This window comes from Pipra filicauda, unplaced genomic scaffold (genome assembly GCF_003945595.2).
Source record: "Pipra filicauda isolate LSUMZ 115617 unplaced genomic scaffold, ASM394559v2 scaffold173_size1550139_pilon, whole genome shotgun sequence".
Lineage (NCBI taxonomy): Eukaryota > Metazoa > Chordata > Aves > Passeriformes > Pipridae > Pipra > Pipra filicauda.
This window is the reverse complement of record NW_024104251.1, coordinates 495082-521942: the sequence shown is the minus strand read 5'-3', so window position 1 is coordinate 521942 and position 26861 is coordinate 495082. Positions and strand designations below refer to the sequence as shown.

At 39.4% G+C, this 26861-nt stretch overlaps 1 protein-coding gene across 2 annotated transcripts in view; it reads left to right on the top strand.

The window, feature by feature from the left end:
* Positions 1 to 26861, top strand: part of GHITM (growth hormone inducible transmembrane protein) — a 49063-nt gene that overhangs the window by 9150 nt on the left and 13052 nt on the right. Inside the window, exon 1 of one of the 2 annotated variants that reach the window (XM_027720653.2) lies at positions 26513 to 26527. The exons of the other annotated variant lie outside the window; for it this stretch is intronic. The gene's annotated coding sequence lies outside the window, so the exon portion shown is untranslated. Of the gene's footprint in view, positions 1 to 26512; positions 26528 to 26861 lie in introns of those variants that run through there. 2 annotated transcript variants of the gene reach the window in all.

The following is a 26861-nucleotide window of genomic DNA, read 5'->3' as shown; positions in this document are numbered from 1 at the left end:
CTAGGACAATACTTGCTTCACTTTTACAAGGATATATTCACAGATATAAGTCCTGGCAGGGAGGTTCTTACTATTTTCTCTGATCTGCTGAAACACAGAAGATGGACATGACACAATTTTCTTGGGTTTAAGTAATCTGGAATTATTACGCACTTACTAGTTCTAACTGGAATGAATACAAAGTGTCCCTGAATTTAGTCCACCCTTAAAAGCTTATCATACCTAACATTCTTTGGATATTCAATTACTGTATCGTTTGTGCTAAGAACATAGAATCAAAGAATGGCCTGGTTTGGAAGGGACCTTAAAGCTTATCTAGTTCTAACCCCTCTGCTGTGAACTGGGACACCTCCCACTAGGTCAGGTTGCTCAGGGCTCCGTTCACCCTGGCCTTGAACACTTCCAGGGATGGGGCATCCACAGCTTCTCTGGGCAACCTGTGCCAGTGCCTCAGCATCCTCACAGTAAAAAAAAAGTCTTCCTAATATCTAATCTAAATCTACTCTCTTTCAGTTTGAATCCATTCCCCCTTGTCTTGGAAATGTACATGCTTTTGTAAATAGTCTCTCTCCATATCTCTTGTAGGCTCCCTTCAGGTGCCAGAAGGCCACAATTAGGTCACCCCAAAGCCTTCTCTTTTCCAGGCTGAACAATCCCAATTCTCTCAGTCTTTCCTTGTAGGAGAGGTGCCCCTCTAACCATCGTGGTGGCCTCCTCTGGACTTGCTCCAACAGGTCAATGTCCTTCCGGCGTTAAGAACCTCAGCTACAATGACCTGCAATGTTGTCTGTTATGCAGGAGCAGGACTTCTAGTATTGGTCATGGGTATAAAGCTGTAATAATATATTTTAGAAAGTTATTTTAGATAATGTTTGTGACAATCATAAAATTAAGCTCCTTGGTATATTGATATTTGTGCCCATGTAGTTCTGTGAATAATGTTATTGAAAGCCATGTAATAGGGTGAATACTTTCTAGAAATTTGAAACTTAAGAGATGTAATAGACTACATTTTTTAAAATTAAAGCAAAAATTAAATTCTCTTCTTTCTTCAATTCTTATGGCTTTGTTTTAGAAAGCCAGACAAAGTTAAGAATTGCTGATGTGTGAAATGCTGGCAGTTTAAATGTCTATTTTTCTTCTGATAGGGAGAAACACAAGTGAAAGAGAAACTTCAAAAGGATGAGGGTTTTTTTAGTAAAACTTACTTTAGAATGTACATCCTTTCTTATTTTGAGATTTGGCTGGGTTTTTTTCCAATTAGATTGTTTTTCCTGGTTCACGACACTAACTGTGTACTAACACAAACTGATCATGTGTCAAGTGACATGTTTTTATTTACAAAGCATTATGGATAGATGTTAGGAAAATAGTTCCCATTTTCATGATAATTTTTTTCTTTCTACAGTGGCAAAACAGCTTGATATTTCATAAGGTGGAATTGTAACAATTTTTCAGTCTTTTTACATAAAATAATACAAGCTGCATTACCAAATAACTCTCCATAGAAAATTTAGAGAAAGTGGTGGAAAGCAGTGCCATGTTTCAACTTCAGATTGAAACCCAGCATTTTTTTCACTAGGAAAATAAAAGTAAAAATGTATGACCACTATCAATTCTCAGTGGTAGCAATCACTGTGAGTAGTTTTTTGATGGTATGTTTCCTTACTCCATCAAATTGTTGCATCTAAATAGTTAGCTCTGATCCTTTGATCTCCTTCCTCTATTCAGCTCACGTATCTGTCTGTACTTCCTAACATTGGCACATAATGAGGAATTCTTTATTGATAATCAAATCTCTTTCAGTTTTGTAGCCACTGTAAGCCTGCTATATTGCATACATTTGTCGATAAACTACAAGAATGTGATTTATTTGAATGCACCTAAAGCCATCTTCGCAAATGGAATTTACTTACAAAATGATGTTCATCTGCTTTGCAGAATTGTTCCTCTCAGATACCGTTCTCGTTTTGACAAATCTGAAGCACAAAACCAAAGCTAACAGAGTAGCTTTAGCAGCCCCTCCATGTGTGACTGACTATCCTTGGAAAATATCAGTGGTTCATGTTTTCACAGTTGTGTTTTAGCTCTTCCACAGATGTGTTCTCTTGTTGCATACCTGCCTCAAAACTCCTCTGTTTCTCCATTTTATCACCAAATTTTTGGATGGTATTCATCACACACTTAGTGCATCTTCAGTTGCAAGAATGCATCTATGATCTGTGGGTAATAAAATGGAATAAGCTCATTGCACATTTGTTGAGCAACTCACTATGGCTGGAACACATACAAAGCACACATGGAAGAATGGGATGGGAAACCAAATGCAGCAAAAATTAATTTTGATCTCTTGCTTATTTTCCTAAGCACACCAACATCTCTCTTTACAATAACGTTGGCCCCACTTAGAGAGGATTCTGTTGTTAACTATAGTGTCATACAGTGAGTCTCCTGCTTATCACAGCTGCCACATTACTGAAGTTTCTTGGCATATGAAGCTGTCAGCTTGCTGTATGGAGCCAGTCCCATGTCAAGCAGCTGCCACTTCATTCATAACCTATCTTGAATCACTCTGAAGGCTGCTTGCCTAAAGGGACATTCAGAAAGTCCTTAAATACCCAGCTTTTCTTATCTAAAAAGGAGTTCTTGTAACTTATAGGTAGCACCTTGGTTATGTGCATTTAAGGGCTTTTTTTTTAAGGCCTTTTTTTTTCTTCCTTCCTCTTCTAACATATCTCGAGTTTGCAGCAAAATCTGTATTTCACCAGGCATGCATATACCCAGTGCACATCCAATCTTTGACCGTCTGTGTGGATGCTGTTAACATTATTTATACATTACCAGACACGGTCTGGAAGCAGCAAGATAAAAGCTGTATTTTATGAGTGCTCCCAGAAGCACTACCCTCAGTTGCATAATTACCTGTGGCATCTGCTGGGAGATGTGTGTTATGAAACGGTGTGAGCTATTAATTTGCATACAACTATTACTCTGTTTTTCCCCCTTTTGTCAACTGACCATGGCATGCTCGACAGTCTCTTCCTCACCTAGAAGAGGAGGTTAACCCTGTTTTTTTCTGAAACAGGGCACCTGATAAGTAGTACCTGTGAAAGGAAAGGAAGCAGATGGAGGTGTCCCACACTATGTGTGTCTGTGTGTGCATGAGAATACATATGAGCAAGAGAGAGGCTGCACAGCAACACTTGGATGTGCTTGTGTGTGCAAGAGAGCTGGAGAAACAGGTTGGTTGTGTGCTGCAGGCTTCCTGTTGGCCTCCTGCAGTATTAGGAAGAATTGTAGCTATTCAATCAAGCATATAACTCTAATTAATAATGAGGAGGGCCATCCTGCCTAATTAGTGTTTCCCCGCTGACCCTGCAGGATGTTACTTATGTACCTCATCAAATCTGCATCCATTCACTCTACAAAATATCACTCATGATTAACTTTTCTTTATGCCTGATGCTTCAGCTGCCTGCCTTTCTTTTCCCTATACTGTCTTTTCTGGCCCCTCTTCATAAATGCAATGCTAGACAGCACCTATTGCTTCCAGTCTTCTAAAGAAAACATTAGTTCAAACTGGATGCACTTAGTACATGCTTCCTCATTTTTGCAGTGGACAGGAGAACAAGATTTGGCTTTGAGAATTGGAAATGCTTTCTGACAGTGAAGATGCTGAGATAGACTTCTCTGGGTAGATGGTCTCACCAGGACTGAAAGGCTTTAAGAACCATTAAGATTATTTTTCACCAAAAATACTATAAAGTGTAGTTGAGTCTGTCTGGGGGCAGGAACTTAAACCTGGTGATCTTTAAAGATCCTTTGCATCATCATTATTCCTCAATTGTGGCATAATAAATACTGCAGGTTCAACTCACTGCCTGCCACCGTTGCCAGTTAGGAGGTTTTTGGGGGTGGGGGGAGTAAATATAAAAGGAATTAATGTAGCTGGTGAATTTTGTTAGTGACACCTTTAGGTACCTCCAGACATCAGATGAGATACTAAGCTGTACATTACCTTGAGAACACAGTTCTGCTTCTCTGAGAGCCCTTCAGCAATCAAGGTTCTCCATGTCTGAGCTTTCATGACTCCTGTTAAGGAGCTGTTTCACTCGTGGCTCTGCAGTGGTAGTGCCAGGAAGCAGACAGAGGGTACACAACTCTTGTACCATCTCATCTGTCCTTCAGGTAAAGGATTGAGGCCCTTAGTGTTCCTTCCATGCCCCTTAGATAATTAAGGATTTCAAGCATGCTAAGTTGTGTTAATTACAAACCAGTCTTCCTGCTGCAGGAATCGTTTCAGGACAGGCAGTGATTTCAAGCTGTAGCACTTCAGACTGCTTGCTGTATATGCTGCATGCAGAATGCCACTCAGAGCAGATGAATGTCATCATACCATAAGAAAGTGTGATGTATTCCCCATGTCAAATTTCAACTCTGATAATTAAATTCTTTCCACCTACATTTCCCTTACCATTTCAATGGAGAGAGGTATATTTCAATTCCTTTTCTAAAGATTTATGTAGGATTAAAGGGGAACTGCTAAATGTTTCTTGCTATCCATTCCTCAGCTGGCTACAGCTGAGAAGTAAGACTGTGAGCCATCTGTATCACTACATTTGAATGGTAAAGTGCTTTGAGATCTTTGGGAGATGAAAAGCATTTCATACCAAATAACCCCTTCAAAAGTGTATCATTAACTTCTTATAAAATAATGTCTGCTCTTAATCTTAGTGAAATAACTTGGAGGTCTCTAACACACACTATAGGTCTGAAGCAAGATAAGATGCAGGTGAGCCTGAGCCATCAAACTCAGCACCTGATCAAAACCTGTACAATGTCTGTGCCTCTCCAGGTTCACATTTCTGTTTTTTCTTTGTTTCTGGATAATTTCCAATTGAACTGGAGGTTTTTCCTGAGTTTCTTCCAACCTATTTCTAAAACCACTGCTGTCATGAATGAGCAGAACACACTTTCAGTGCTTATTTCATTATTTATATATTTTAAATATATATTTTTTTATTTACTTTTTTTTTAAATGAGCCCAAGTATCTACAAAGGGAAAAACAGTCAAAATTAATCTCACATCCAAAGGAATTACAAGAGAGGAAATCCACAGTATTCTAGTATAGAATAATACCTAGTATAAGCCTATTCTAGTATAGTATGATGGTGTCTCATTTTTAAAGTTCTGGGTTTTTTATGAAGAACTAAAGCATGCAGTTAAGGGAAGTACATAAGCAAATTTGGTTTGCTGGGGAGCAGTTAGCTGGGATGACAGCAGCTTTGTCCCTGCAGACTTCATGAGCTGGCACTACAAGGGACACTGTGGTGACTGCAGGGACAGGATGTTGATCTGCCTGTGCCTGAAGCCCCCCTGTGCCTCCGGTTGTGGCTCTCTACTTTGGTGTCTGCTTAAAACTCTGCTCAATGCTTCAGTGTTTCCCCAACTGGTGAGTCTCATGGTCAGAGCTGAAGAGTTTCTAGATTTGAATCAATAGTTGGTTGCTATTGCTGTTTTGTGCCAAGACTTTAACATTTTTTTTAAGCAGTTGTGCACAACGTTAATGAGTCTCTGCAAATAGAAGTCTGTATTAACTTGGCACTGGAGTTTGTGCCCTGGAGTTTGTTCAGACACTAAATGCAGATGAAGGGAACCTCTGAGTTTTATTCTAAAATGTTAAGTACTCAGAATTTCCTCTCCTCTTCAGCGGGTGCACAGCAAGTCATTCCTCCTAAATGACCCTGTTAGTTTGAGTTAGAGGCGTTCAGTGTTATGACTCAGCCATTACAAGCTGTGTCTTGCTAATTCCTCCCTCAGCTTCCCTTCCATTCTGAGGCCAGCTGATGGATGCAGAGATGGGGCTGCGTGAAATGCTGAAACCAGCTCTCAACTTGTTGTGAGCTCTACAGGAAGTGGAGTTTTATCCACTGGGATTGTGAGCTAAACTAACAGGCCATGTACAGATTCACTGTAGTGTACACAAACTTCACACATATAAACTTATGTTCAGTATCCCAGTCTCTATGGTATTTCTGAGAATTGCTCAGGTTACTGAGCAAGATGCATAAAATGATGCTTTCCTTTGAGCATTCTTCATGCTTCAGAAAGCTTTGTTGTTTAATAAGCACTTACACCTTAAATCTTGAACAGCATTTCAAACCTTTCCTGCCATGTCATCTGATTATAGCTCTGTTTGCTTCACAGACAAAATATGCAAATACCCACAATATGTCTTTACAGTGAAATGAGAAATTACCAGAATTTTATTGCTGGTTTTATTCTCTGCTACCTCCTAGACAAAAGCCACCCTCAAATCGTTTCTCTCATCTGGTTGGTATCAGCTGGGCTGACAAAGTAAAACCATCCAGATCAGAAATAATTATGAAAGCTTAAGGGAAATCTGAAATGTGCATGTTCATTCGAAGAAAGACAAAGCAAATTTTCCAGATCACTGACACAAGGGAGCATATCCATGTAGGTTTTGTTAAAAGACATTTAAGAAAAAGAACCTTCATCTTGTCAATTGGATGGAAGGAATCAGGACTCAAGTCTGAAAGTGGGGCATCAGATGGGGCGTGGATTATGAAACACAGAACAATTTAAAAGACTTTGCAGGATGTAAAAACAAAATATGACAGGCCTGATCATCTGTTACCCTCAGGCTTCTGAAGGCACTCACGGTTGTTTGGGAAGTGCCACAACAGAATACTGAGAGCACAGGCTCTGCTGGGCAAAGTGAACTGTGGTAAATGTTTCCAAGGGTAGAGCAGAGGGAGGCATGGACCTTCCCAGCCTCGAGGAAGGAGGTGGAAGGTGGATGGATCTGCTTCTGCTTCCATGGACCTATAAGACCTGTTCAGTACTGCCCCCATGAACATCTGGTGGGATGCTGCCAGCTTTTGACTTCTCCCACCTTCCCTAGGAAGATGAAGGGGAAGCAACATGATAATCCTGACTAGAGGTGCTGGGACAATAGAGGTTTCATTGCTCTGCATTGTGATAGCAGAGACTAGAGCTGTAGAAGATGGAGCCAGCATGTTGGCCATCAGCCTTGGGACTTCTGGGCTACATGTTTGGGACCATCTAGCAAATGGCTTTCCTCAATAATTGGAACATACAGCACACGTTGTAGGGAAGGTATCAGGCTGGGAGGGAGAAGCTGAGAGCGAGCATGGCCTTCAGATGCCAGATTCCTGACTTCTGAGGGGACTCTCCAAATAAGCCAGAGGTATGGGATCAGCTCTGGCATCACCTGTTTGCCAGACTAGGACTGAGCTGAGTCACAGCTCTGTCCCATGTATTTTTTCCATGTGTACCTGCATGGAGAGGGCAACAGCCTGGAAGTGCTGCACAAAGAGGTTTGAGTGTTCACTGATTGTGTCCACATCACTGGCTGGGTGAAGAGCAAGTCTTCATCTCTCCCAAGGACACAGGAGACTTTCGAGTTTGTGGAAACCCAGCATTATAAAACCATCAGTGTAAAAGAGGACAATATAATTTTTTTAAATACAACTAGACAGGTGGAGAGATTAAATTATCATCCATTTATTCTTTTGCCACCTAAATCCCAGTATTTTAAAAATATCTCTAGGTGACTTAAAAGTGGGTCTAGACTTTCAGTAAAATATTGATACAATTTTTCATTTCATGATGTTTCAAGATTTCCACATCAACAAGTTGGGTTGTTTTTTGTATTGTATGCAGACTGAAGTAGATATGTTACCTAAGACTTATTCCAAGTGAAGAGGATTTGGCAGTGGTATGTGTTTGAACTTACTTGCTTTGTGAAGATTTCTTTACTTTGCACTTCCTCTGACGTTAAGCTGCCAAATAGCATAGCCTGGGCTCTTTTACTGGTTCAGAAAGGACAGTAAAAAGTTTCCTCAGAAGACCACTAGAGGTTAGATCCCTTCCCCTAGATTTGATTTGCTGAATTCCACTTGTACAGAAGGCAGAAGCTTTAGTACACTTGGCAGACAACGGTATTGTCATTAACAGCTCAAAATAAGCAGTTATCTGATAACGCTCATAAACTGCCTTCTGGGGAGGGAGTTTGTATTTGAGAGGCAGTCCCTGAACTGAATTACAAGGTGGGTAAGAACACCCTTGTTTTCGTGTGAGTGGAACAGAAGGGCACACTGCATCTCAAGTTCACTGTATGGGATTTATGCTACTTCACTGTAGTGTGTTATAATAATCATAAGAATATTTTTATGCTGCTTGAAAACTGTTGTAAGGGGTACATGTGGGAAGGGGAAAAGAATGGACATTAGTAATGTTTCTATCATGTATTTATTATTTTGTATACTTAGAAGTATAATTTTTTAGAAGCTCAATAAAAGTGGCTGTTGCAAGAGAAATTGCAAACACCTGCATGTTGGTAATTTCTCAAAGCAATCAACGTACAAATCCCAGGTTATGTTTTGCTTTAGTGTTATGTTGGCATAGGGTCATATCTGAGTCCAAATATAGGTTTGGAACTTCCCTAAACTTCAGAGACAATTAGATCTGAAATTTGCTTTTCATCATTCTGCACTATTTACGTTGGAGTAATACTGCTGAGAGACCATGATTAGGAGAGAGCAGGATGGACCGTTGGTCTGACTCCATGTGGCACTTACAAGATCTGAGTATAAAGAGCATCAACATTTAAAATCAACTCTCAGAATTTCTCCTCTCCTGCTGATAGCAGATGTTGACCAAAACTAAAATTCTAGACTGGTAAAATTCAGCTCTACATCTCAACTGTGTGATGAGACAGGCTATGCCTTCAGGTTTAGACTGCTCTCACATTTCTGGCATGTTTTAGATACATACTTTTGATGGGATCGTGACTTGGTAACCAGAGCTGTCTGACAATCTATATAAGAATAAGATTGAAAGCTTTTTCATTTTTCATATGTTTACAAAGTAGTTGTTCTTCTTTAATAAAATGATTCCTTTTGCTTCTGGATTCACCTGCACAGATACTGAAACCCAGCAGGTTAGTAAAATAGTCTGAGGAAAGGAGGAGTTACCTAATTTTATTTTGGTATGTTACATAGTTTTCTCTCTCTCTGAGGTGCTGAGTATGATGTATAAAAATGGGGCCTCTTCAGGTATTTCTCCCACTCTAATGCTTCATTTGTATTGTGGGACTTTTTTCTGGCTTTGCTAAAGAATTAGTCACCCACTTGAGAAAGTTCATTTAAAAGCTCAGACCTTCCCAGAAGAATATTCAGCTTCTCAGATGCAGAAAATCCTGTGTATCTTTTGTCATTAAATACTTGGAGTGTTTTCAGGCAGAGTAGGATGATGGCATAGACAAAACATGGGTCTGACATCCAAAATTCTTCAAGGAATTCAGGCAGTTAACAGGGTTTCTTTTTGTATTTTGCTCTACAGAGAGTTTTGTTATCAGCAGAGACAAATATAATTCTTGTGCAGTGCCATTCCCTGATTCTGAGGGGGCTTACACATATGATTAGATTTCAGTGGAGCAGCTTGTATATAAATTTAAGCAAGAATTTGTTACAGGACTGGAACTATTGTGAATAAGATGCATAGTACCTCTGGGATCTTTTGATGAAAAGTGTTGTTATCTGTATCGCTCATATCAGATACATTGCTTTTACATGAGTGCTGTGGTTGTAGTCAATTCATTTTCTAATGTTTGGACTAAAAGATACAAACCCTGGGTTGCTTGAAAAGAGAATCAACATATCACAGGCACTGCATGTAGATTCTTCCCTAGCACAACTGGCTGACAGGTATTTCATGGAGTTAAAGGTCATATATTCTTTTGTGTGTCAGGCTACATTTTGCAAACAGATCAGGTATCTTTGACGTTTGTATTCACACACAGTGCTTAAAAATTCTTCCCTCTGACTGTTGTGGGGGTCAGAATTAGCCAGCTGGCTAAAATCCAGTGACCTGACTTTTCTTTTGTGCTGCCCACCACTGCTGGCTATTGTTAGATTCAACAAAATCATCCAAATGTTTATAGGCAGCCACTCATTTGTGGCCAGAGCAGGAACACTGTGGACAGGCTCGAACAACATCATCTGAATAAAAAAGCATCTACTGCTTTCCTTGGGAGGTAGTGCAAAAATAATTATTTGTTTTCTCTCCATGCGTTACAGAGATGGAAAGGAGAGCTGCTTGCAGCTCTTTTCTCACTGGAGGATTCAAACTCATCATCCTTCTGAGAGCCCAAGGCTGAGGCTCTCATTTGCCTCAACCTGTGATTCCTGTTATATTCTGTAGGCTGGACATCACAATCAGTAAGATCATCATGGTGGGCTTAAGCTTCTTAACACTCCTTGAAAGCACACCCCAGAGCCAGAGAGTTCTTTCCTGCGTGGTAGTTGTATTGGAAATGTGCCATTTCTTCAGAAAAAGGCTGAAGTCTGGATCCCGCTCAGGATTCATGTTTGCATCTGATTTCAGTGGAATCAGGATTTCACTCAAATCAGTCTGTGCACATGGTCTCTTGGTACTCACTGACGTGCCCACCACCTGAATGATGTGTGATCTCTCTCTTTTCTGGAGCATGTGTCACATTTTGTATAGATTTGTCTGGTTTCCTTCTCACTTATCCTGAGATACCACCTTATTTGCCTTCATACCCATTAGTTTTATAGAATGCTAAAGAGAATCTGTATTTAGCATGACCTACAAAGAGCAGTGGCTGGGTGCCACCATTTTGCAAGTGATGCAGAACTCAGCCAGAGACTGAGGTTTTGGATGTGTCTCTCAGAGCTAGTGGTGTACAGTCTGGCATAATCAAGGAATAAAAGTAGCTGTTGATACAGCATAACCCATCTGTGCTCGTTCAATTTCTACCTTAGGAGGAGATAAATCTAGAAATGGTTATTTCTCTCTTTAGCTGAAATGGGAATGTAGCCAGAGAGTTCAGATACAGATACTTGTTTTGTAGACCTGTAATTTGGACAGACAAATCCCTGTTCACATGTGCCAAGCAGGATTAAAGCCCCTGTGGCGAGTAGGATATGCAGTGCAAAGCCTCATAACCCTACAAACTCGAAAAATGTTATGAAGAGAATATCTGTGTAGCTGTATTAAAAAGATACTATGATACATGTTAATGACCTGTTTTTCCTTAATTTACCGACTAGTATAACTGCATATATAAAACTGAAACAGTAAACTCTAGGACCTTTATCTGTGGTTTTTATATGGGATGTATCAGAGTTTGGTGCTATGAACTTGGAGCACTTTCCATACATCTCAATGAAAGCCAATAAAATATTTTTTGTATCTAAGGTAGAAAAAATATCTACCTTTGTAGTGCAGTGACCTCTGCCTGTAAAAGTATGTTGGGATAGTTTTGACTGCAACAGTGAGATTTTAAAAAACACTCTGAAGTAAAAGCTTCCTGCCCCCACACACTGTTTTTGAAGGGTCAGAAGTGAACTGTGAGAGCAGCAGAAGTCTGCCTTTGTACTGCACTGCAATTGGTACGTGTCCTTGTTAGAAGGAAAGTGATCCACGTGAAGGAGGATGTCAACAACTTTGCTCCTTCCCACATACTCTTCTTAGAACTGAGAAAGGTTTTTTTATTGTCCAAGTCTTCAGGATCATAGTTTATGAGAAACTTCATGCAAGTTTAAAACATATTTGAGTCTTTTCTTGGTGCTAATACTTACACAAGGCTGGTTTCTTCAATTATTTAATCTCTACTTTCTACCAGCAGTGACTGGCTTGATTTTTTCTTTAGCTGTTTGGTTTTGTTGCAGGATTTTGGTTTTGGTTTGGCGCTTTTTTTTTCATTTTTTTTTCCCTGAGGTCACACCAAGGATAGGTCAGCAATTTGAAAAGCAACATACTTATCAGCTTACCTTCCCCCTCAGACACTGAACGAACAAAAACAAATCTATAAAGACATTTAATTCTGGTACCTAATGGCATACCAGGACCAGACTCACACTACATACCCAGTAAAGCAATGGCTACAATCGGGTGAAGGGGATGGGTCTCAAGAAATGAAGGTTCTTTTAATATTCTTGTTTCAGAACATCACAAAATAATAATAGGGACCAATAAAGACATAGTCTCACTTTTATCAGGAAAATGAAAACTGAGTTCATTGCACAGTCATGTGACTCCCATTAAGGGCTTAATAAAGACTCCCTTTATTGTTGGATCATGCTATAAATAAGCAGATGGTGGTGATTTTGGGTCCAAATTGTTGTTTTTACATACAAAATGTCTTTGAATAGCAGGAGGAAAGGTTGAATAGCTTTAAATTAAACAATAAAAGCATGCAGTATTTAAAAAAGAAAAAAAGATGGAAGCAAGAGCAACAATACTATCAGTAGGAAAAGCCTCAAAGCCTGCAGTTCTGGCAATGTTTTAAAGCCAAGTGAGATAATACATAGTTAAGGTTACTCAAATACAGTAAATTGGAAAATCAGCGGAGTCTTGCTGATTTATAGCAATACAGTTTTGCTCCTATGATTTTATTTTCAAGTTAAGACTTCAAATACATTAATTTAAAAAATATTTAATAAGCTGTAGCCATAAGCCTATTTTGGATGGCTCTGGCTCCACAGCTTGCATCTGAAGTTTTATATTTTTAATATTTGCTTTTAGCATACTTTTCAATTGAGCTGATGAAAACCTGCCTACCTGGATTTACACCCTCAGAAGGATTTGTGCTATAAGATCACTACTGCTTTATGTTTTAACATGATCCTCCTCCAGCCCTTCCCAGCTCCTGAAAGCATTTACAACTAAAAAAACTCAGGACAGTGATGCCCGCCTGACTGACTTCAGTCCTGAGCAGCAGTGTCTACCCGGGAAGGGCTTTGTGCCAAAGAAAAGTCATGTTAGATTTATGCCTTCTCCTTCTCTGGACTAACTGTGTCCAGTGTAGATGACTCCTGGATGCTTTCACATCTAGATAACGTTTTCTAAAAGCATTCAGTATGTAATATTTGAGAGCAGCATAGGTAATAGCACGTGGAGCATTTGCCATGGAGCTCTAGCTGGTCTCCTTGCTATGAAGGTAAACCCAAACAGCTACACCATGACCACTGTCAGTGCCCCTCTCAAACCATTACTAGGATGACTTGGACTTTCCCCTCTCCCTGTGATGCCAAAAGCAAACTGGTTCTTCTGGCTCCTGGAAGCTCCAATCCAGAGCCTTGCCCAGGCAACTGCCAGGCTTTCTTACAGACTCTTCAGTCGACAAAACTATTGCATATAAATGTTCTTGGTGGGAGCTGCCCAGAGCAATGCACAGCAGTGTCTGGCCCCTGGTGCTCTGGAGTCACTCAGGCAAAGGACTGCAGCTCCTGTGCTGTAGGCAAGGTCTTGTGTCCGTGTTCCAGCTCTCTGTACTCATGGCAGAGGTTGCTATGCACTGCTTGTTATGAGGAGCTCTTTCAGCTCCTTCCTCGCTCAGGATTCCCATGGTACCAGCCCAACCTACTTGTTATGTCTGGTAGTAGCCATTCCTCTCCGCCCTGGTCTTGTATCTGTGCAGAGTCATAGGACTAAACTGCAGCATGTTGAATTTAGGTACAAATAAGACCGTCAGGAAGGTCACTTTGTAAACTAAATCCAGAAATTTGCTGGCATTAACTTCAGTTCTAGCCTCATGTACAGCCTGTTTGAATTTGTCTATTGGGAGGGTAGCCCCGTGTGCATTGGCCGAACACTGAGACTGAGCAGGAGGGAGCTCATGGCCCCATTCCGTTTCCCTGGAAGGACAAACTGACCCTGTGAGAAGGATGAGGCGGGGGAAGGCAGCCACACAGCTGAGACAGGGTAATCCTGCTCAACATTCCTGTGCAGCTCATGGCTAAATAGCACATGCTGTAGGGGAAGGTTGCTTGTAGAAGCTTATGTTCTCGAACAGAGGATAAAACTACTTTGCCTGCTGAAAAAGTCCTCCCAAGCATCAGCCTTGTGACCTCTTGAGAAGGGACAGTGTTCCCTACAGCTGCTGTTTTCATTTGGGTAGTTAAATTCCTAATGAAAGTAAACTACTGGAGGAGAGCAGAAAAGCTGGAGTTTGTCCAGGTAAATATTGGCATGTAATAATTGCAAGTGAGCTTGTGTTTGCTTCTCTGGGAACGGTTCACTAAATTCATGTGTAGGTTTTGCCTTACCTACAGCGTAAATGCAGCTGTCTCAGGGGAAATATGGAGGTTATTTAATAGTGCCCAGCAACGACACAAAACAACTTAGGGCAGGAAGAAAAGAAGAGCACCATATTAAATTAAAACCGCACAATGCAAAATTTAGGAAGACTGAATGTAATTATCCACCTTGGACTGTGGCCAAAGCACTGATGCTAACACCTTTATTACTATTAAAAAAAAAAAAAAAAAAAAGAAGAAGAAAAAAGTGCCATGAGAGCCAGGGAAATCCCAAAGCAGTGAGACCTCGCTTTCAGCATCTCTTCTGAAAGATGGCACCTCAAGCAGCACAGTGCCCATTAGCACTATGCCAGGGTATTGATTCAGTACCTACTAGGAAGCAAGAAGGCCACCCACTGAAGAACATGCATAATTAAAGCTAAAAAATGAGTTGCTTTCATTGTGAAATACAGAGTTCTCATAGCAGTGAATACAGGAATACACCATCAGAAAAAATTAGTTTGTACTTCACCTCCAAGGAATTTTGCAAAGGTCAAGCACTAGAGCCAGCTGGATGCATTATTTAGTGACTTGACCATTTTATTACTGAATATTTCATTGGGTTTGTTTTTACAATCAAATATTTCTCTTCATGGTAAAAGAAGCTATCACTAAATCCCCATTTTTTCTGTGGTAGACAGTGAGAGAGAGGCAGCCAAAGGAAGCAAACATAACCAGTTGTCCTTGATGTTTAGCATTTAGTTCCTTTGGGTTCCTTCAGTCACTCCTACCCTCCAATAAGTTTCTCAGTGTTACTCTAGAAGGCTGCAACAGAAATCAGGATCCTTGTTGCTGCCCAAATAAAATTCAGTAGTCTTCTGCAGAATTATTCCATATTATACCATGAGGTCCTGAAGATACATCATCAAGTACTTACAAGGTTCCTTGGGCATAGGGGAATAGGGAAAGAGAGGAAACGAGTTGAAGGCAGAGGTGCTCTGGTGGTAGCAGAGTTTTTGCATTCTCTGTGCAGACTAGAGACATGCAGACTGGAAATGACCCATATGTTTTTCACAGTTATTATTTCAGCCACAGATTCAGATTCAACCTGGATGTAGTTATCTACCTTTTACAGAATGGGTGTCTTGCTAAAGGAAAATCCAGAGATTTCACCTTGATCAGAAATTTCATAGTTGAAGGAAAAATCATTTGAGACTTTAGGGCCTGTGTTGTGCACAAGTTCTTTTCAGGCTAAAATTCAGTAAACCTGAGTAAGATGGTTACTCAAATATGCTTTTGACTTTCACCAGTCTACTGTGCTGTTTTGCTGAAAGAGTAGATCAAGAGTTTTAGGAAAACAGATACAGAAGCTATGGATAGCCAATGCAAAAGTTGCATGTTAGCATTTACTTCATGCTTAAAAATATGGACACTATTTATCTCAATTCTTTGTATGTTTGCTTTGGTTTTTTCCTTAACTAGGATATCTCAACTTTCCTGGGTGCTTGCTAAATTATTTGTGAGATCTGAATTGAAGAGCAGAGCCTGCCTTTTATGAATAAATACTATTAAGCACTTGGAAATTATCTAGTTATGTTAAGTCTTCACAGGCAGCAGCTTCTACTGCTTTGCTATATAATATGCCCTTCAGTGCCTGTGCATTTACCAATATGATTTTACAGGTATCTGTAGTAAGTTGGAATATTTTAGATTAATAAATTACATAGCACCATTATTATGTGGAGGTTGTATTTGCTGCACATTTACAACTGAGACTTACTTTCCATTGCAAACCTAATAAACATAGATCCCTTTATATCATCAAAAAAGCTCTATCCAATTCAAATAATGCGTAGGACTCAGGACAGGAGAATAAGGAGCTCTGTCTTCACTGGGCCTCATCTTATATGCAGAAGTCCATATTGAGAGAATTTCAGAATATAGCAAATATAGCCAGAATACACCTACAATGCTTCAGGAGAAATTCTGCAATTAAAGGCATTTTGCACACACAGATTCCAATGGGTCCTGCATAAGCAGACACCATTAAGAGCTCTTGTTTTACAAAAACCTGCATATTTTCAATAGTTATGATTTATCATGGATGACAGGTTTTTCTCTCTGCAAGACAACGATTTTTCCACTTTTGGTTCCTCTCATTTTGATCAGTGCTGAGTACTTTTCAGAGTCCTTACCTATGGTGTCTGCATGAAAACAAAGGTAAACTTTTAATCAGTCTTGCTCTACATACAGAGGGTCTTCCTTTATTAATGAGTAGGAAAGACTAGAATGCCTTTTTCTTAGTCACCTAGTAATTTCACTAATTCCAGCCTTCTTAGTGATCACACTACAAACCACAAAAAGATGTACTTTAATTTCTTATGAGACAAAGAGCATACTGTATGTGGTCTTCATTAAGATCCCATGTACTACCAATTACTCAAGCACCATTAAAAAATGAGCTAAGACATTTGTAACCTTCTTGGCCAATACCACATAATTACAGCATTTGTGTAAAAAGAAAAACAATGATCTGATGCTGTAGCATCTCCATCAGTACCAGAGATATGGATGTGCACAGTGAGTCAAGATCCATTTCAAGTGTCATCATTGCTTCATTTGGAGCTTGGATGTGCAGGGGTTTCCAACAGCCAATGACAAAAAGGAAGAATCATTTCCAAGCTCTAAGTCAGGATAACTTGGCTGGATTGTCACCCACAGTGGAGACCCACACCAGTTCTCCGTGGTGCCTCTGCTATGGAGCTATTCTGCCATGCCTGAAGAGGATTCAGTAAGCTCACAGATATTAGCATTTTTCATCCTGTGTTAGCACATGAAGACTTGCTAGTCCTAAATGATCCTTTTCCTTGTCTTAGCATGAAGCTGTCATACAGCAGGTTCTAGTAAAGCCATCCAGAGGGGACTGAGCTTTGAACCATTGCCATCCACTCTTGCTGGTATGTGGCATGGCCTCAACATGGTCCCTGAGCTTTATATTTTTATAAAGCTCCTATATAGTGACAAAAAAATTATCTAAAATTCATATATTGGGATTGCTGTAGAGGCTTCTTCATAGTTAAGATTTTTTTATTTATTTTTTTTTTTTTTTACAAATCAAGTTATTTCACAAAAATACTCAATTCAAAAATGCCACATTTTTTGAAGAGGTACCATCATGGAAAATAAGATAAATGAGAGTACAGCCACATTCATACTTATGAAGAAGAAGGAGGAAGGGGGGGACATTTGGAGTGACGGTGTTTGTCTTTCCAAGTAGCCATTGTGCGTGATGTAGCCCTTCTTCCCTGGGGATGGCTGAATATCTGCTTGCCTGTGGGAATTGTTGAATTAATTCCTTGGTTTTGCTTTGCTTGTATGTGTGGCTTTTGCTTTCCCTATTAAATTGTCTTTATCTCAACCCACAAATTTTCCAGCTTTTACCCTTCTGACTGTGTCCCCAGTCCCGCTGGTGGGGAAGTGAGCGAGTGGCTGTGCGGGCCTTGGGTCCCGGCTGGGGTTAAACCACAACACAAGGTTACTCCCTACCCAAAAAAATAACCCTGATTCAACTAAAATCCTCACTTCCATAAAGAGGAAAATACTAGCTTTTCTCTGAGTCTTGGGATTTTGTTATTACTATTGATTTAACAATCACATGTTCAGATACTGTGGTGACAGGCAAAAAATGATGAAGAGGCTCGATAATATCCAGATCAGTATTTTATCTGATTTTTTTTCAGTCTGTTGTAAGAGTGATACAGCAAGATAATAGTACTGACTTCAGCTCAACCTGCTGTAATAGGGTGGAGAATCAGAGCCAGTAACCATCTCATGGTAGTTGCATCAGCTGTAGTAAGTACTCCAATATCCACTAAAAGAGGAAATCCTTTCTGGTCTACTTTCTGGTATTTTGTATCTTTTTATCATCAGCAAAAATGCAAAGGGCTTTGGTTGTCTTATTTTCCTAAAATGAATGATGCTATAGAAAACATCCATTACTGCTTACTCTTTAGCTGGATGTTATTCCCAAGTGCTGTGTAATCATTAAGTGAGCTTTAATTTAACAAGTGTGCTGCTCTTAGCACATTTTTACTTATGTAGCAGTAAATTAACTATAGCAGATTATAACTGTTCTCCATCATTTAGCAATAAGTAAGACTCCCCATAAATATCTTTAAAACTAAACCAAGGTGTTTTTATGGTGCTTTTTCACCACTCGTTATGATCACAGTTGAAACAATATCCATTTCAAAAAAAAGACTGAGATTCAAAATTCCAGTTCATTTGCTTTCTGGCTACTGGGGAGGAAACTGCACCACCTGAGGTATGTCTCACTTGGCCACCTCTGGTAGATGAGCAAGGCTTTGATAACAGGGATGGGAACACTTCAATGGCCTAAGTGAATTTGCTGGATCAATGAGGCATCGCTGCATTTCCAGAGTGATTTCTTTCAGTGTCTCATAGTTTCACACATTTATATCACAGATTTTGCTTTGCTAGCAATCAGCAGCTAGTTTCTGAAAAACTACGACGCTAAGGGCCAAATCTTAGAAATACAGTAACCAAACCCAGAGCCTTATATTTAGAGGGGCTCTCACCATTTTTACCTGTAGCCTGCTGAGTTTGTATGTTAGCTCAAGCCTCTGTGCTTGTGTCTAAAGGGGAAAAACTGCTGAAAGTCTGACCTTGTGTAACACTTCTTTTCTCTGTCTGCTGTCTAGATAGATAGGGAATGACCATGATTAATTGGAATAGCTACTAAAGTAATTTCTTGAGAACAATGAAGATATTTAACCTGAATATTGTTTTCTCCAGGGCTTTACCCTGATCCTTTAAGATTGTGCACTTCGAAGGGAAAAAATGGATCTGGCACTTACATTTATGCTAGGCTGACATTGTTGGTTTGCTGCCAAAGAGGCTTATCACAGAGGCACAAGCTGAGGGATCTCAGCCCCAGAACCTTGGTGCTAGCCTTATAAGAAATCACTTCAATGGTGACATGGAATATCTTTGTCCATTTAGTCCTTAAAGTTACAGAAATGTCATCCCACGTTAAGTTAAATTACAGCTTTCTTATATAGGCACATGACCCTTCAGAATCAAATTGATGCCATCAGCTTGTTTCACATTTCACAGCCTGGAGCAAAGTCTTACAGGATGAAAAATTTGCTTATAAAAATCCTGCTCTGTCTCACCCTCTTATTGCCCCCAGCATATCACAGACCTCATCTGGAGTTTTCTATATTGTGGCTTTGTTGGCTTTTTATTTTTTTTTAAAGGGCAAAAATAAGCATGACATTAAAAATAGCTTTTATTCTTCTGAGCTCAGGAGGGAAAAAAAACAAACTTGTTCTTGCATTTTCATATAGTTAAATTTGCATTTGAAAACTGTTTAATCATAATAGTCCCTTGTCACTATTCTCAATCAGAAATGTTCTTCTGATTCCTTGACAACTCTTTCTCTCCCAGTTAATGGGGATTTTGCTCTCTAGCAGAAACCAGCAGAGAACAAAATAACCACAAGAAGCTAGTGGAATTTGAGTTGCATAGGGGTGTTAAATAATTATTTTTCCAGTAAGTCCATATGTTCTTCTAAATATACAGAATGATGGCATTAGATAGGTAATAATCCTTGATTTCTCTCAGTAGTCTTAGCTGAACTGTGAGATAGAATTGTTCCTCTGGAAGCAAACTGCCTATTTTAGCTTGCCAGAGGAAATATATTCATTCAGTCAGGCAACTGCAAAAGGACAGAACAGGGATTCAACCAGTATTTTCAACAGTACCATTTTTTAACATGTAAAAACCTATCTTTTCCTTTATACACATCATCAAAACAAAGTCTCTCCTTTGGAATTTGGGAATTTTTTTGAGAGAGGGTGTTTTGGAAGTGGTCCACTGTCACTAGAAAATACAGTCAATATTACTGTATTTAGAAGCTGGATTTTTGTCTGATTTGTATATACAACAGTTCTGCTGTGTCCACTCTTCTTCTTGAGGATTTATTTTTTGTCAGTCCATGTTATTTAGATTTTTATTATTTCAGTTCTTATGCTATTCTGAAAACTGAGAGAAATATTTGTAGAACATCTTATTTTTTCAAGTGTATGCTTTTTTCATTTGTAAATTCTCCTCTTTACAGTCTATAGCAAAAGGCATATGTGAGAGAGTCTAATACAAGTTATTATATTCCTACATTGCCATAATTTAATCCTGTTCTCAGTTCATGTGATGCCCCTGTTTCTCTGCCTCAGTACATTAAGGTATGGTCAGACTTTGTGTAGAGGCCTCAAGGAAACGGATATTGGCATATGTGGCTGTGCTTAAAATTATAAAAGGGCAAGTTCTTTAGGACAGGATAATGCCCTTGTGTGATGGGCAAACTTCTCTCAGTAGTGGTGCTTGTTTTACAATATTTTGAGAGCATGTGCTTCCCTCTCAGTCTTTTCATTGATAGCCACATGTCAGGGAGTGCTGGAAGCAGACAGCCAAGAGTCATTACAGGTATCCTGGTGTCATGACTCTGTAAAAAGATTGGAAATTTTCATCAGATATGTAATATTAAAAGCATGCTGGATAAATGATGAAAAGAGAAATGGAAGGTAACTGAGTTGTTTAACACCTTAACTAAGAGGAGAAAAAATAGGTGGATCAAAGAAGCCTAAAAACAAATCTGTTTGCTCTTTTATCATCAAATATTAACTAGATTCTGAGAGGTTTTCATTCCAGATGAAAAATATTTGGCTTATTTACCAGAGTGCCGAGGCTTACATTGGAATAATAGTCTTGTATGCAATCATCATGGGATGGGATATATCAAAGACATGGACAGTGGTGAACTCATGGAAGCCTTAAGTTTGGCTGTGATCCTCAGAGGCCCTGGTATCGTGTGTTCAACTCTCACACTGCGTTTCTGCAGCACTTCATTGAAAACAGGGCCTTTAACTGCAAACTTCCTTTGCCAGAGTCTTTGATTGCTTGTCTGCACCATGTGGCTGCTATCAGTTTACAAATAAAGAAAAATTAAAATTGGTTTATGAACTGTTATTATTATAACGAGTTCTTCTATTAGCTAGGTCTAAATGTTTTCATATATTCCACACCTCTATTGCCCTTTGAGATTTTTAACTGTTGTTTTCTTGTACATTAATAATTTCCTTGTATAATTGTTCCCAAGAGAATGAGCTGAAAGAATTATGAATTAATTTGCATCTTTTAATGTACTAATAAACTATCCAAGAAGAAAATTTCACTCTATCCAGGTGGAAACCAATCACTTTAAATAAAAGCTTACTGAATTTCAAATAGGCTTTTTTTTCCAAGAAGTTGCAGAAGAACAGTGCTTTGCATGTTAAAAGTAATTAGAAAGCACAAACAGCAATTTCAGAAAAAGCCCTAGGTCATTTTTTTGCTGCAGCATAGAGTTCACAGGCATTTAGGAAAATGAGTATTTGTTGTATTGAAACAAAATGAATAGCAATTTCTTGGAGGTTAAGAGGACTTATGCTGTAAATGTAGGTTTCTCCCTTCCATTGAAAAATATTTTTAAACTGCTTTAGCTTTTTTTATCATCTGATGTAAATAAATAACGCATGCTATAGACTAAAACAGGGATTGAGAAAAAGAAATGTCCTTTTATGTACAATTTATTCAAATAGAATCTGGAGTGAACAAAATGTTCCATCTTCTGTATTCATTTATAACCACACAATGTCAGGTCCTTGTTCACCATAGCACTCATCTTCATTTATCTCTGAGCACTTGAGTAACCAAAGCACTTCTCCCAAGTAACTAAAGAAACAAGTTTTGAGCATATACTCTAGGTTAACTACATTAGAGTGCTATTCCACAGTTACTCACAAGCTTGAGCAATTTACTGAACTGAGGATTTGACATCCAAGTTTATATACTTTCATGTATTTTAACCTTGTTTAAATCTGGGAATAGAAATTAATGCTGTAGTCCCCATTTTCCAAATGAGATGCAAAATATCTAATCCCACATTTTGCAGCTGGTACAGGAGAGAGAACAGAAGAGGGAAGGGACTGATGGAGGTCAGGAAGAAAGCAAGGATAAAGCATAGCAGGTTTGGAAGCAGACAAAAGAGTGTTGGAATTGTGACCGAGTGGAAGCCTGGGGGAATGTTGCAAGTGGTGAGTAAAGTCTGGTCGGCACTTGGTGGGAAAAGGTCACGAAAAGACCCAGTGTAAGTAAGAGGAAATGGCAAACAAGGGGGTACTGCTAATAAAGCAAAGGTAGCCTCTTCCCTAAGGAAGCAGATGCAGATTAGAGACACAAATTCATTCATCAGGATTATTGATATGGCCAAAGGGAATCAAACCTACAAAAAATGTTATTACGATCTGGATGATGTATCTTCTCAGAAAATAGAAAAACAAAGTGATTTCCAAAAATAGGGCCTAAATATGAGTGATCAAAAAACTGGACACAGGAATTTTTCAGTAGAACCAGCTGTTCAGACTTTTTTCGCCTTTAGGGCTTTGAAGAGCACCAGCTTCTTTATCAACACAGTTTGATATGATGCTCCTTTCTCTAGTATGCCAAAAAAGGAAAACATTGTACTGTCTGAAGAAAATCCCAACAGAATCTGTTTCTCTCATAAAGCTACTTTGTGACATGCATATTCCCATAAATTCTACCTGAAAGCCTTTTTCCATAGTAAGTTTAAAGTTTGCAAAATACTTGCAGAGCAAACTGGTATGTGTACTCAGAGCACTGCTTGTCATGAAAAGTACTGACAACAGCAGAACACCTCCAGCAGTATGAAAACACACATTTAAAACAGTTTCTATTTTTGTTCTTTCAAGTGTATTGTTTTATTTTTCAGGCTGTTTCAGAGGTTGCAAACAGATATATTGTTTGTTTTCTACTCTTAAATGATTTTTTTAAACAAATGTATATATAAATTAATTTTAAAAGTATCTATGGTAACTACTGGCTATTTTTGCTGTGCTCAAAACACCATCTTTTACACAAAAAAAAATCCATTCATTCCTTAAATAGCCCAGAAGATACTATTTTACACCAGAAGTGCCTGCCATGATGGATTCATTTTATTTTAGCAAGAGAGATAAAACATGTGAAATTCCTTATAGCTGGTGCTTGTTATTACAGTGTATAGGGAATTTCTTCACAAACACACACAAAATTTTCCTCCAATTCCAGACTGAAGATACTTTTGCTTAATTAAATGTATATGCAAGTCCTCAAAATATACAAGGTGTAGTACAAGTTTCAGTGCAATGCTTTTTAAAACTCACAAGGTGCCAAGGGGGGAAGACACTGACCTCAGAGTCAGCACAGTTCAGTACCATTGAAATGAAGCAGCTGTCTATTTGAAATGTTTTGAGATCTGGCTGAATAAACCAAGACCCCAAAAATTCCCACACCTGTAGAAAATATGGACACTGCTTCGCTTTTGGCACATCCCAGCCTGCTCTTGTTGCACAAACTCTTGCATAGAAGGAGTTACAGCCAAACACTTTATTCTTCCACGGTAAAGTAATACTCTGTTTAATGGCATTTTTTTCTTGCCAGGGTTTGAGAAAGACATCAGCACTGTCTCCCCAAATTCCCTCTACACTGCAGTGTTTAATGATATCTAATCTAAAGTAAGAACATGATGCTTAATGAATATGCATTTGTCACATGAATAGCAGGAACAGATTAACTCCAAAAGTCCCCTGTAATCTGCTGGGAGAGATATGTGAAGTGCAAGAGTCAGCACAGCCAGAAAACCTTCAAAATATTTTTCTTCAGCTCCAACTTGAAAAACTTCAATGGTAAAGCTTACCTAAGGAGAAATGGTGCTAACCACAGATTTATTTATTTCCTGCTGATGAGCAAGGCCACGTGAACAACTGAGATTTTTTTTTAATTGCAGGAGGGTGTCAGAGCTGCTGAGTTAAAAGCTTAAGCTTCCAGATTGACACTGACCCTATTTATTAACACAATAATGGGCTTGTGGCTCCTGTGGCTTCCCAGGATTTCAGAGAGCTATATGTCAGAGTTTTTTTGCTCTCCCATTTCAGGCAGCTGGCAAGGCAGAGTGCATGGTTGAAAGTACATCATGTGGTGTCTCCTGAAAGTTGACTGCATTGCTTGTGATCCTCGCTTTCATGGCAAGGCAACAAAATCCCTTCAGAAACCATTTATCTCTAAGAACAGAGGCTGACTTTATTTTTTGGAAATACATGATGTTTCTCATACAAGACTTGAGGAGCAGAGCTTGGAGTAGTCTTTTGGGAGTCAGGCAGTCAGATCAGCTTTCCCCTTGGGCATGGCAGCTGGAGAACACCATCCCTTAAGCCCTGGCATCAGCCATTTATGGGAAGTTTCACTGCTGGGAACTAGCAGGGCTGGGAAGCAGGTGAAGGGCTGCTCCTCACCTGGCTCCTGCCCGACAGAGAGGCAGGGCTTGGAGCCTGCCCCACTGCCTGCCATGCCAACTTCAGACATTCCTTCAGGATACTCAAGTCCCTTCACAATGGTATTTTCAGATCTTGCAGAATTTCTAATTAGACACTAACCCTTTAATATCAAACTGTAATTGATCCTGCCTAGAGACATGTAAGATTTCCAACCAACACAGAACATGTTGTTGAAAACATGGCCTATAGGAAAAAAAAAAAAAAAAAAAGAAATTTTTATGTCAGTACAAGTTTTCCTGTTTATATTTTTTATTACTGAAGAAGTGTTTACCAATTTTAAAAAAAACAGTATTTTTGTGGAGGTTTTTTTTATGGTTTTGTTACATATTACCTGGAGATAATGTTTACTGTTTTCCAAACACCTCTAATTGGTGCATATCAGTCCTAAAAAAATAAGTGCTTCAGTTCCTTCAGGAATCATCATTATAGTAATATTTCATAGACTCATAGAATAGCTGTGGTTGGCAGGGGCATCTGGAGATCATTTTGGCCAACCCTTCTGCACAAGCAGGTTGCTTAGGACTATGTCCAGTCACCTTTTGAAAATCTCCACAGATGGAGACTCCACAATGCTCTGAGCAACCCATTCCACTGATCGATCACTCTTATAGTAAAAAAAAAAAAAAAAATCACTAAAAAATTCTTATGTTTAAACAAAATGTCTTGTACTTCAGTTTATGTCCATTGTCTCTTGTCCTGTCACTGGAAATCACTGAGAAGAGTCTGGCTCCTTCTCCTTTACTCCCTGACATCAGGAATTTATACACACTGATAAGGTCCTCTAAGCTCTCTTCTTCAGATAAAGCAGTCCCACCTCTCAGCCTGTCCTTGTTACTTAATCACCTCTGTGGCCCTTTCCTGGACTCTCTCCAGTATGTCCATACCTTTCTGCTTTCCAGCTGGACAGCCCCAACCTGTGCTGGTGAATGGGGCTGTTCCTCCCCAGGTGCAGGGCTTTGCACTTCCTTTTGCTGAATGGCATGACGTTCCTGTTTGCCCAATTCTCATGCCAATCTACGTCCCTCTGGATGGCAGCACAACCAGCTGGTGTAGCACCCACCCCTCCGAGTGTTGTATCCTCTGCAAACCTGAGGGCACGCTCTGCCCCATCATCCAGGTCATTAACAACGACGCTAAACTGCACTGGACCCAGACCCAGGTGGTGGATGCACAGTGCACTTGAAGACAACCCCATGAAGGAAGAGCACATTGGAGTTAAAAAGCCAATTTTTATGTGTGCATTTGGCTGCTGTCTCACCAAGGAGCCTCTGTCATGCTGTTATCCCTGCTTTTGTCAGCATGAGCTCCAACTACTGCAAAAGCCCAGCCAGCTGCTTTGCAGCTCTGCAGCAGACCCAGGTGGCACAGGGACTGAAGCTGCTGTCTTCCTGCCCGAGAGAAAGTCAGGTACAGTGGTGCCAGCAGAGAGGATCCAACCTGCTGCTTTCAACTGAAAAACTCTTTAGGACATAAGAAGCCACTGTTTACTCACTCACACATGGATTTTGCTAGCTGGAGCATTTCCAGTGTTGGCCATCTAGTAGAAGAGGAGTTATCTGCTAACAGGCAAGTTTCTGTGAGAAAGCTTCAACATCTGAGTTTGCTGCAGGGTGGGCTCTGTGTAGATTTGGGTTGCCTCTGACAAAACTATGTATTTAAGAAACAGTTGGGAAAAAGCTGGATTGAGTAGCTTACTTGAAAGTCCCAGGAGAGTTCTTTACATGATTATATGCTGTAGTAAAAGAGATGTTTGATTCCTTGCATAAATTATTACTATTAATAACTGAATTATAAATTTAAATATTAATTATTCTAATGAATCCTTTAGTACCTAACAATTAGAGAGTGTTACAAACTCTGAAATAAGCACTACAAGTCTCTAAATAAACAACATATTTGTGGCCTGAAACTGACATTTTTCCTTACATTGTAGGAGAAAGCTCTGGATTTTCATTTATTCCAACAGAAAGCAAACAAGTGTCAGAGTAAGTAAGAATTGGACCTCAAATCCCATTAGACTTGGCCCCCTTTGATGGAATTTCCACCCTTCTATCATGCATTCTTCTTCTTCATTCTTCTAATTCAAATTCTTCTTCAAGATCACATCTGCTGGTGCATTTTCAGACCTCTCCCATGTGCGATCTCTGTTATCTGACTTTCATTCTGCAAACTAGCAGTTCACTGTATTTTTTTTCTTATAATTTAAACAAGGGGTCTCCAAGATATGGAGAGGCTAATGTCACAATTCTCAAAAGCATGTCTGTAACTCTATTTCTGGACTTAATTCTATATTCAACACTTTTTTTTTAATATATATAT